At 37.9% G+C, this 12,514-nt stretch overlaps 1 protein-coding gene across 3 annotated transcripts in view; it reads left to right on the plus strand.

The window, feature by feature from the left end:
- TFDP2 (transcription factor Dp-2) overlaps positions 1–12,514 on the plus strand; it is a 177,794-nt gene that overhangs the window by 32,373 nt on the left and 132,907 nt on the right. For 2 of the 3 annotated variants that reach the window (XM_059391822.1, XM_059391824.1), the window contains exon 2: positions 2,673–2,807. The exons of the other annotated variant lie outside the window; for it this stretch is intronic. The gene's annotated coding sequence lies outside the window, so the exon portion shown is untranslated. The remainder of the gene's footprint in view (positions 1–2,672; positions 2,808–12,514) is intronic. 3 annotated transcript variants of the gene reach the window in all.

Genomic DNA, 12,514 nt, shown 5'->3' on the forward strand with positions numbered 1-12,514 from the left:
TGTTCTAGTAAGGTGTGCTCTGGTCTGCTTGCAAAATGAAACCTGCTGTTGCTGCCACTAATACTGAGGCCCTGTAAAATGCTCAGTTTGGAGACATGGTGTTGGCAGGCTTTGCAACGGTCTTATGGCAGAGGAGACCCGCAGTGCCAGGACTGAGGCAAGCATGACTGGGAAGGGCAGATCATCCAAGCACATGGGAGTGAGGCTTGGTGTAAGCAAATTAGATAGTGAGTGTTAGCAATGAGCTGGTTCCTGCCTATGGCCATTGTGTTTATACTGGGAGACGGGGGAGAGAAATGGAGCCTGCTGGTTCCTTTGTTCTTGGAGAGGTCTCCCTGCATCCTGCCTCTCCTGGACTTGGTCTGAGATGAGTAAATAACTCCTTCCTGTCTGCCTCAGGAATTTTTCAAACTGTTGCTTCTATGCTGTATTTCTGCAAGCTGTTTGTCACTGTCTCTTTAAGCATAGGGACTTAACTTCTTTAGCTCTTAGAGCTCTCCCAGAACCGAGCCCACTGATTTTTCAAGTTCCAGACTTTAAGTCCCACTGGTTTAAGAACTCATGAAATTTGGCCCCTCTCACTTTCAAAGCCAAATGTTGTGGCTCAGTGGGTTAAAGCCTCTGTCTTCGGCTCAGGTCATGATCTCAGGGTCCTGGGATGGAGCCCAGCATTGGGCTCTCTGCTCAATGGGGAGCCTGTCCCCCTCCCCACCCCTCTTCTCTGCCTGCCTCTCTGCCTGTTTGTGATCTCTGTCTGTCAAATAAATAAATAAATATGTAATCTTAAAAAAAAAAAAAAACTGCACCAAATGTTACGGGGAATCATCTTCCTTGTGTAGGCTCCCTAGTGTGACAGTCTTTTTTTTTTTTTGCCCTTCTTTGCACTGCCAGCTCTTTCCCTACTGCACATAGCCGTGGTCTTTTCTCCCATATTGCGTCTCCATTCTTCCTCCCTTCTTTGATGTGGCCTCTACTCTACTTTTAGTTTGTAGTTTGTTCTGCCAGTCTTTGGGTTATTTTTTAGGTTATTTATGTTGATGTGAGCGTTATCTAGTTCTGTCTGTGGGATGAGGCAAGCTTTGGGTCCTCCTCCTCCACTATCTTCCCAGCCTCCAGTAGTAGTCTTTTTTTGACTGGCTTATTTTGCTTAGCATAATACCCTCAAGACTCATCCATGTTGTAGCACATGTCAGAAATTTCTTTCCTTTTAAAGGTTGAATATTATTCCATTGTATGGAATTTTTCTTAATCATTCATCCATTGATGGATACGAATTGCTTCCATGTTTTAGCTACTGTGGATAATGCTGCTGTGAACATGGGTGTGCAAATACCTCTTCAAAACCCTGCTTTCAGTTCTTCTGGGTATACGTAGCAGTGGAATTTCTGGATCATATGGAAATTCTATTTTTAATTTTTAACTTTTTGAGGGGCATCCATACTGCTTTTTATAGTAGCTGTATCATTTTATATTCCTATCAGTAGGGCACAGGTTCCATTTTCTTCATATCCTTGTCAGTACTTATTTTCTGTTTTCCTGGTAGTAGTCATCCTAATGGGTATGAAGTGGTATCTTAGGTAGTTTTGGTTTACATTTCTCTAATGGTTAATGATATTGAGCATATATCACTTGCTTATTGGACATTTGTATATCTTCTGGAGAAATGTGCATTCAAGTCCTTTGCCCATTTTTTAATAGAATTGGTTTTTGTTGTTGCTATTGTTGTTGAGTTTCAGGAGTTCTCTGTGTTTTTTGGATATTAGTTTCCTGTCAGACATATGATTTCCAAATATTTTCTCCCAACCTATGGGATGTTTTTTTACTCTGTGGATAGTGTGTTTTGATGCACAAATTTGAAAACTTATGCATACAGATTCCATGTTCTTTTCTTTTTGCCTATACCTTTGGTGTCATATCCAAGAAGTTTATGCCAGATCAATTCCATGCATCTTTTGCCCTATAATTTCTTCTGAGTTTTATGGTTTTAAGTCTTACATTTCATATTAACTGTTGAATGAATTGATCTAATTAAAAAGAAAAAATAATTTTATTGTTATTCATTGTATTTGTCAGTTTGGGGGCAGTTGATGCTGGTATGATTGCATTTTGTTGTTCAAGATCTTGGCATTTTTTTTACATTTTTAAAAGAAATCTCTGTATATTTCTTGCTGAGTTTCTTACCTTTTTTGGTCATTGCTACTGTAAATAGGGTAATTTTTTCCCATTACTCCTCTTAAATAGTTGTTATCAGAAGACATAGTTTTACGTATCAGAAAATTGCTGAATTCTGAGTATGAATTTTGTAATCAGCCTTGTCTGGAAGTACTTTCCTGGTTTGAAAGAGCTTGATTCTCTTGGGGCTTCTCTGTAAACAGTCATATCTAAGTATGATAATATTACCTCATCAGTTCTATTTTACATACTTCTATCATTCTTTTGCATAATTGCATTGGCTGGTATCTGCCTGTAGAACAATGTTATGTAATAATGGTGAGTAGTGATAATTGACATTCTTTCTTATTTTTTTCTTTAACTGGACTGTTTCTTGAATGACACTTAATGAAAAATACATCCATAGATGCTGAAAGGGCATTTGATAAAATTCTATGTGCATTCTTCGTAAAATATAATTTCAATTTAAGTAATTGTAATTTTCCTTTTTTTTTTTTAAGGATTTATTTATTTGACCGAGAGAGAGGGGGAAGCAGGCTCCCTGCTGAGCAGAGCCCTGATGTGGGTCTCAATCCCAGGACCCTGAGATCATGACCTGAGCTGAAGGCAGAGCCTTAACCCACTGAGCCACCCAGGTGCCCCTTGTCATTTTCTTTTTATTAAGTATTTATAACAAGGATTTAGGAAGACTATTTTTTTTTTAAAGATTTTATTTATTTATTTGACAGAGAGATGACAAGCAGGCAGAGAGAGGAGGAAGCAGGCTCCCTGCTGAGCAGAGAGCATGATGCAGGGCTCGATCCCAGGACCCTGAGACCATGACCCAAGCTGAAGGCAGCGGCCTTAACGCACTGAGCCACCCAGGCACCCCTAGGAAGACTATTTTATAATGAATATATAATATATTTTAACATCTTTAAAAGCCTGTCTTAGCTTTTGGTTAAAAAGCACTACTATTTAAATTAATTATTAATAAATAAGTAAAAATATAATTTTTCTTTTTGTTAAAACTTATCTATAAAAGAGTATGGGCCCCATTGCCAGTTAGATGGGCAACACTTTGACAATTTTATTTTTTTCTATGGTAATTAGTCCACTTAGATCATCTCATTTTTCTGGAGGCAAATTTGGTAACATATCTTATTGGAAAATCATCCATTTTTTTTCAGGTTCTCAATTTATTTGCTCCAGGCTGAACAAAATAGCTCTTAAAATTTTTTTTTTTAAAGATTTTATTTATTTATTTGACAGAGAGAAATCACAAGTAGATAGAGAGGCAGGCAGAGAGAGAGAGAGGGAAGCAGGCTCTCCGCTGAGCAGAGAGCCCGATGCGGGACTCGATCCCAGGACTCTGAGATCATGACCTGAGCCGAAGGCAGCGGCTTAACCCACTGAGCCACCCAGGCGCCCCAGCTCTTAAAATTTTTAAATTCCTTCTGCTTCTGTGGTATTTTTTCTCTTTAATCCTTTCATACGCTGCGTATTTGTGTTTTCTCTCTTTTTTTCTTGATTAAGTTTGTAAGTGTTTTATTGGTTTATTGTTTGAAAAGACACAGACGTGGTTACTATTTTTCTTTTCTTTCTTTTTTTGAATTAAATGTTTGAGATATACAAGTAAATAAGTATATGGAATGATAAAATTAATCCCCTTTATAACCTATAACTCTCCTTATACAGTCCAACATAATGTTGAAGGCTTCTCTATTCCCCAACCTAAAAAGAACCTTTGTTCTTTTGCATGGAGAGGCGAAATTTGGTATCTGTAATTCTTGTGTGCTTCTTATATTTTTATTTTTATTTTTAAAGTTTTATTTATTCACTTGAGAGAACACACAAGAGTCGCAGGAGGGTGGGGGGTGGTGTGACTCCCTGCAGAGCAGGGAGCCTGTTGCAGGGCTTGATCCCAGGACCCTGGGATCATGACTCTGAGCCAAAGACAGACACTTAACTCACTGAGCCACCCAGGCAGCCCTTATATTTTTATTCTTAAGTGTATATTTTTAAGTGATATTAGTGACTTATATATGTCACTTTGAAAGGTATATAAATACATTACATTTACAAGGTTTAACTGTGTTGTGACATGTGTTTAATTAATTTTCACTGCTGTAGAATTATAGTGGATACTCTAGTACTCTGCCCAGATCTGCTCTTCATAACTGAGTACTGGCACTTTCTTACCTGAGGTTAGGCTTGCTCTCAGAGGAATCCTATGAGAACTGACTGGGTGCTGCAGGGATATGAGAAGCGACCCAGGGGCTTCTGGGTGGCTCAGTTGGTTAAGCGTCTGCCTTCAGCTGAGGTCATGATCCCAGACTCCTGGGATCGAGACCTATGTCAGGCTCCTTGCTCAGTGGGGAGCCTGCTCCCTCTCCCTCTGCAGGGTTCCCCCCACCCCCCCCTACCCCCGCCTTGGGCGCTCTCATCCTCTCTCGTGCTCTCTGTCTCTGTCACATAAATAAATAAAATCTAGAAAATAAAAAATTTTTTTAAGCAAAGATTAAAAACAAAGAAGCAGCAGCAGTAACCCAACTTGCCTCCATTTGGGACAGCTCTGAAGGGCATCCCAGCCCAAGTTCCATGTAATATCAGCTAAGGCCCCAGGTGTACCCTCACTGAGTCAGTTTCTCCTCATTCCCTTTTCATGTCTTTTTCATCCTTATACTTGTGTCTCATATGAGCACTCCCTGGGAAGCTTCCTGAATGCTAGACTCCCTCTCTCTTTCTCAAAAAAAAAAAAAGAATATAAGATAGTTGGAATTTTCTGCATTTTCTTTTTGGTGGATATTCAGTTGTATAAATACCATTTATTAAATCAATCCTGATAAAGCACAAATACAGTATATTATGTATCTTATAATGCCACATACTATTTATCATTACTATGTGCATTCTGTTGTATTTACTGTGGTTCGCTATATGTTCTCTTTGCGTTGTTTTTTTTTTTTAAGATTTTATTTATTTATTTGACATAGAGAGACACAGTGAGAGAGGGAACACAAACAGGGGGAGAGGGAGAAGCAGGCTTCTTGCTGAGCAGGGAGCCTGATGTGTGCAGGACTTGATCCCAGGACCCTGGGATCATGACCTGAGCTGAAGCAGACTCTTTTTTTTTTTAAGATTTTATTTATTTATTTGACAGACAGATCACAAGTAGGCAGAGAGGCAGGCAGAGAGAGAGTAGGGGAAGCAGGCTTTCTGCAGAGAGCCCGATGTGGGGCTCCATCCCAGGACCCTGAGATCATGACCTGAGCCAAAAGCAGAGGCTTTAACCCACTGAGCCATCCAGGCGCCCCTGAAGGCAGACTCTTAACAACTGAGCCATCCAGGCGCTCTCCTCTTTGCTTTTTTTAAGCATCTCTTTTGGTATTTAGGAAGGTTTATATATTTTTTTTCCAGGGGACGATACAGATATTTTTTTTCAGGCGGTCTGTATTTTTATTCTACTAGTACCATTAATACTTTTTATAGTGACTTTTATCTCCTTTTTTTAAACTTAACTTTTTACAATCAGTTTTAAATGATATTCTTTGATGTGTACGTATTAACTATATATAACAATCAATAATCCTTATTTTCCTCCTTTTCTCTCGTGGCTTGTTCCACCTTTTAGTTGTATTCTCTTTATACTTTGTCAAAGCAGGTACTTTTACATGTTGTTCTTCACTCTATGATCCCAGTCTTGTTTTAGTGTTACCTCTACAATTGAATATATAAAATGCTCACTGGTAGTCCTCTTGAAAAATTTTCTAGGCATGTTTTGGCTAGATGAAGCTCATCCTTTAATAGATTGCCCAGAAAGGACACACATCTATAGTATTCCCTGGGTTCCACCATATCCAAACTTTTTTTCCTGAGTTATTGATAGAATTGGCATATAACAGTACATGAGTTTAAAGTGTACAACTTAATGATTTGATACATGTATATATTGCAAAATAATGACCACAATAGGTTTAATTAATATTTATCACCTCGTGTAGTTAATACAAATTTTTTTCTTATTATTAGAACTTTTATTTTTATTTTTTAAGATTTTATTTATTTGACAGACTGAGATCACAAGTAGGCAGTGAGGCAGGCAGAGAGAGAGGGAAGCAGGCTCCTTGCTGAGCAGAGGGCCCGATGCGGGGCTCGATCCCAGGACCCTGAGATCATGACCTGAGCCGAAGGCAGAGGCTTAACCCACTGAGCCACCCAGGTGCCCCTTCTTATTAGAACTTCTAAAAATTTACTCTTTTCGCAACTTTCAGATATGCAATACTGCATTGTTAACTATGGCCACTATGCTATACATTACATCCCCATAACTTATAATGGAAAGTTTGTACCTTTTGACCAGCTTCTCTCAGTTCACGCCCAACCCCACCACCCCCTGCCTCTGGCAACCACCAATCTTTTCTGTCTCTGTGAGTTGAGGTTTTTTAGATTCCACACAGAAGTGAGGTTATATAGTATTTGTTTTCTCTCTGATTTATTTCTCTTACTATAATGCCCTCAAGGTCATCCATGTTGTTACAGATGGCAGGATTTCCTTCTTTGTCTAAGTCTGAATAATATTCCACCCCCTCTCAGTATTTACCTCATTTTCTTTATCCATTCATCTGTTGATAGACATTTAGATTGTTTCTGACCATGTCTTGGTTATTGTGAATAATGCTCTAGTGAACATCAGGCTGCAGATACCTGTTTGAGATAATGATTTTAGTGATTTAATTTCCTTTGGATATATATCCAGAAGTGAGATTGCTAGATCATATGGTAGTTCTAATTTTAATTTTTTGAGGAACTGCCATACTGTTTTCCATAGTGGCTGCACCAATTTACATTCCCACCAACAGTGCACAAGCGTTCTTTTCTCCACATTCATGCCAACACTCATCTCTTGTGTCTTTGATGACAGTCTTTCTGAATGTTGTGAGGTGATCTCTCGAGGTTTTGATTTGCATTTCCCTGCTGATTAGTGATGTTGAGCAGCTTTTCATGTGTCTGTTGACCATCTGTATGTCTTCTTTGGGAAAGTGTCTATTTAGTTCCTCTTCCCATTTTAAAATCAGAGTTTTTTGCTTTTGAGCTATATGATTTTTTTAATACATTTTGGATATTAACCCTTTATCATACATATAGTTTTCAAATATTTTCTCCCACTTAGTAGGTTGGCTTTTCATTTTGTTGATGGCTGCTTTTGCTGTGCAGAGCTTTTTAGTTTGATATAGTCCCACTTGTTTGTGTTTGCTTTTGTTGCCTTTGCCCTTGGTGTCAAGTTAAAAAAAAAAAATCATTCCCAAGACCATCGTCAAGGAGCATACCCCCAAAACAGTTTTTTGATGTCCTGGAAACTTGAAGTACACAGCTTAGCAGGATATAATATCCTTGGTTTATATTTTCTTTCCTGAAGTTTCTTGAAAATACTATTCTACTATTACCTTGCTCTATATGTTGTTTTTGAGAAATCTGTTGCTAGTCTAATTCCTTACCTTTACCTTTACCTTTGTGAATTGTTTTTTCTGTTTGCCTGGAAGCCCTGAAGTTTTGTTTTTTGTTTTTTTGTCTTTAAACAGTTTTACTGGGCTATGTGTCACAGTCAATCATTCTGGGTCAGTTTTCTTAAGTATCTGGTAGGCCTTTTTAACATGTAGATTAAGCCCTTTTATTTCCGGGAAGTTTCCTTATGTTATAATTTTAATATTAGTGCTGTTCCATTGTTTTGATTTTCTTCATTAGGGGCACCAATAATACTAATGTTCCTTTCCTGTTACCCATTTCATTCAGCCAGTTTCTCTCTGACCCTTTTGCTTCTTTCTTTATGTCATTTTCATTCTCTTTATCATTTTCCTCCTTTTCTTCACCATCCTTTATTGTGTTTTCATTAAAATCTATTCTCTCTCAGGGTCTTTGGTCTTTTATTCTGTTTCTTTTTTTTTTTTTTTTTAAGATTTGTTTATTTTAGGGAAAGAGAGCACAAGAAGGGGGAGGGACAGAGGAAGGAGGGAAAGGATCTCAAGCAGACTACCCGCTGAGCATGGAGCCCAACATGGGGCTTGATCTCATGACCTGAGATCACAACCTGAGCCAAAACCAAGAGTCAGACACCTAACCAACTGAGCTGAGCCACCTAGGTGACTGTTTATTCCATTTCTTTATGGCATTCCATCAACTCTGTTTAAATTTCTTTCTCTTTTTTTGGTCCATTTTTATTCTTTGTTTTTGTCTTTCTGACTTAAAGTTTTTTTCTGCAAATTTTTGTTTGAGGGTATTTATGGTTCTCAAGATTTTTTTTTTTTTTTTTTTTTTAATTTGACAGAGAGAGAGAGAGGGATGACAAGTAGGCAGAGAGGCAGGCAGAGAGACAGAGGGGAAAGCAGGCTCCCTGCTTCTGAGCAGAGAGCCTGATGCGGGACTTGATCCCAGGACCCTGAGATCATGACCTGATCTGAAGGCAGAGGCTTAACCCACTGAGCCACTCAGGCGTCCCTGTTTGAGGGTATTTAAATCAATATGAGGTGAGTGTTAGTTTTCCCTGGCTCCATGGTCCATTTTGGGAGAGAAAACTATCAATAGCAAACATTCCATTTGTATTTTTCTGATTTTTGCAGTACTTTTGTATGCATATAGTTTGCTTTTGCTGTTGTGTCTCTGCATTCTGTGGACAAAGTTTTAGAGTTTTAGAGAGTTCTTCTGTCACTCTTCCCTCCTCTATTCAGTTTCTTATATGAATTTATGGGTTTGGTGGTGAGGGAAAGAGGTAGAGGAAGGATTGGTGTGTCTTGTTTCTGAAGGCTGTATAATTCCTCTTTTTAATTACCTTTTTTTTTTTTTTTTTTTTTTTAATGTTAACTGCCTTGCTGCAAGAGCTTCCATCTTTTCTGTCTGTGTACCTGACTCACCGCCAGAAGCTCTGTTCCTCAGAGGCAGCCACTGGTGGTTCAGCTGTTTGTAGATACTTTTACATCACTAGGGCTGTGAACTATTAGGTCCTAACCTTGTGTTCAGTAGTTTTACCTTTACTGTTTTACTGTTTCTCTGGGGTAGTCCTTTCTGTGCTTCCTCTCTGAGTTCCTTATACCCATGTGCCCTTTTTCATGGAGTCTTTTTAGCCTCCCTCCTTTCCCTCTCTGCATCCCTAGGCTTACAGTACGCAGGCAATGGGATTTTGTTGGGAATTATTTGTTTTCCTTTACTTACAGGTAATTTGAAAATTGCTCTAATCTCTGTCTCCTAGGAATGATAGTGTTGAAGTCGTGGGTCCTGTGTGGTTTTATTTATTCTCCTTGTTTATTTTATATCTGTTTTGGGAAGTTGAAAGAGAGATTTGTAATCAGGCTACATTCATTGTTCTATGAACTTGAAAGATCCAACAATCCCTATTTTCATATAATTTTATACCTGAAAAATATGAGTCAACTGAAAAACTACAGATGGTAAAAAATTCAGTTCTGTGGTGAGATTATAAAATTAGCAAATGGAAATCTGTAACTTTATTACGTATAAACAGGTTGGAAGCTACGATGGAGAATTCCATGTATGACAGAAGAACCTGTTAAGCTAAAACAACACCAAAACCTGGGAATATAACAAGACATGTATGAAACCTAGTGTGTTAGTTTCCTACAGCTGCCATAAAAAAGTATCACACAGTAGGTGGCTTAAAACAACGGGAAGTTATTCTCTCACTGTTCTAAGCTTGAAGTCCAAAATCAAAGAGTTGGCAGGACCATCCTTCTTGTGAAGCTATGAGAGAGGATCTTGCGTTGCTTCTTTCAGCTTCTGGTAGCTCCTTGTGTTTCTTGATTTGTGGCAGTGTAACTCCAGTCTCTGCCTTCATCTCTGCATAGCTAACTTCTCTTTGTCATTTATCCTGTTCGGAAGAACACCAGTCATATTGGGTTAGGGCTTATCCTAATTTCAGTATGATCTCATCCTAACTTGTTTCCATTTGCGGAGACTGTATTTCTAAATAAGGTCACACTCATAGGTATCAGGGGTTAGAACTTGAATTATCTTTTGGGGAGACACGGTTCAACCCATAACACCTATGTAAGGAATAATTTAGATATCTCTCAAGGGCATAAAGCAGATTTGATTAATGGAAGTATATACAATATTCTTAGATAAGATGATTCAACATTTTTAAGATGTGAAACTTATAAATTAAAGTAATTTAAGGAAGATTGACATGATCCAGTAAAAACAGTGCTCCTTTTTTTAAAAAAAAATTTTTTTTTTCAGTGTTCCAAGATTCATTGTTTATCTTCCACAACCAGTGCTCCATGCAATATGTGCCCTTCTTAATATCTACCGATAGGCTCACCTAACCCCCCACCCCACTCCCCTCCAAAACCCTCAGTTTGTTTCTCAGAGTCCACAGTCTCTCATGGTTTGTCTCCCCCTCAGATTTCCCCCAATTCATCTTTCCTTTCCTTCCCCTAATATCCTCCATGTTATTCCTTATGCTCCACAAGTAAGTGAAACCATATGATAATTGACTTTCTCTGCTTGACTTATTTCACTCAGCATAATCTCCTCCAGTCTGGTCCATGTTGATACAGAAGTTGGGTATTCATCCTTTCTGATGGAGGCATAATATTCCATTGTATAAATGGACCATATCTTCTTTATCCATTCTTCTGTTGAAGGGCATCTTGGCTCTTTCCACATTTTGGCAATTGTGGCTGTTGCTCCTATGAACACCCCGGGGTACATATGGCTCTTCTTTTCACCACATCTGTATCTTTGAGGTAAATACCCAGTAGTGCAGTTGCAGGGTCCGAGAGTAGCTCTATTTCTAATTTCTTAAGGAATCTCCACACTGTTCTCCAAAGTGGCTGCACCAACTTGCATTCCCACAATAACACACTGCTTCTTTTTGATTGCTTCCCATGTTGTCTTCTTAGACTCTTGGGTAAATTGAACATTTGATGCTTGTGAATTCTTTGTATAGTACTTTATCTAAATTTATATTACTACCCATATGATATTTTAAGAACTCATCTTGTCTGTTGTGATGGGTCAAGTTGGGATAAGTCTTAACATTTTTATTACTAATGTAAAGCTGCGTTGATCTGGAAATGCAACTTTGCTAAAGAGCACATGTGCAACAAGTGATTTAATCCATGCAATTTAATGGTTTAAAATTTGGCTTCTGCTGCTTCGTGTAAAAGAAACTTTCTGTTAGGTCTTGGCAGGATTTGAAATGTGATTTTGTCTTAAATTTATGTGATATCTTCAAATATTGTTTCTTTGGTCAGGACAGAAATACGTTTTCTCTTAGATTTTTGTTTTCAATAAGTAAGAAAACTAGTCAAAAATGTTACAATCTATGAAATGTTTGAAACAAAAAATATTGCTTAGGTTTTATTATAGAAGCGCTTGTAAGGAACATGTTATTAACTGGATTTTGTCAGGAGCCATTCTACTTCAGTGAATTTAGGTGGTGACGAGTAATTGTATGTCTAATCTTCCTTTAGTATTAAGCTGTCAGTTGTGAATTATTTTGCTAATGTTCCCATCTATAACACGTTCTAACCAATTTGTTTCTTATTACCACATCTTTTCTACTGTGTATAATTGGCTTGAAGCCTAAAAATCAAGATAGGCAAATTTACCAAGAATTTTATGTTTATTAAAATTAATAACATGAAGGAAGGCCTGAAGACTTCCTTATTAATTATTAATAATTATTTATTAATTAATAATTCCTTATTAATTACTGACTAGTGCAGGGGTTTTGTCAGAGCTAATTAGAGAGCTGGGGACCCATAAATGCTTTGAGTTTTGTTTCGATGGGTAAGGTTGTTTGTTAGATAAATGGATTATAGATGATGAATATAAATTTACCTGATATATCCAAGAAATGAGTGAACATTGCAGTTACTAAAGAACTCTAGAATATAGCTGATATTGCTGGTTTTAAATAATTAGGATGCAGATAGTTTTTACTTAATCTTTGGTGGACATAATTTAGTATCTCCTTTGATTCAGAGGTTTGGTTCCCTACTTAAAATCTTTCTGAGGCTTCCCACTAATCTAATTTTTGAAAAGAATCCAATGATGACATTTCGCCATGTACCTTCTCTTCTCTCTGCTCTCATCTAATCTCCTAGCAGTCCTCTCTTTTGCCCTGTTTTCAGGTCTCTAGATCTTTCTTCAGTTTCTGGAACTTCACATATGCTTTTCTTCCTATGAGCTTTCCTCTAAGCTGGTTGTTCCTTCTGGCTTTGATGAACCCTCTCTCTTTGCCAGTGGTTTACTGAGTTTTTTGAGCTCAGCACAAATTTCACTTCCTGAAAGTAATCTTCTCTAAATCTACTGGAGTCCCATCCCTTATTTTACATGCTTTCTT

This window comes from Mustela nigripes, chromosome 2 (genome assembly GCF_022355385.1).
Source record: "Mustela nigripes isolate SB6536 chromosome 2, MUSNIG.SB6536, whole genome shotgun sequence".
Lineage (NCBI taxonomy): Eukaryota > Metazoa > Chordata > Mammalia > Carnivora > Mustelidae > Mustela > Mustela nigripes.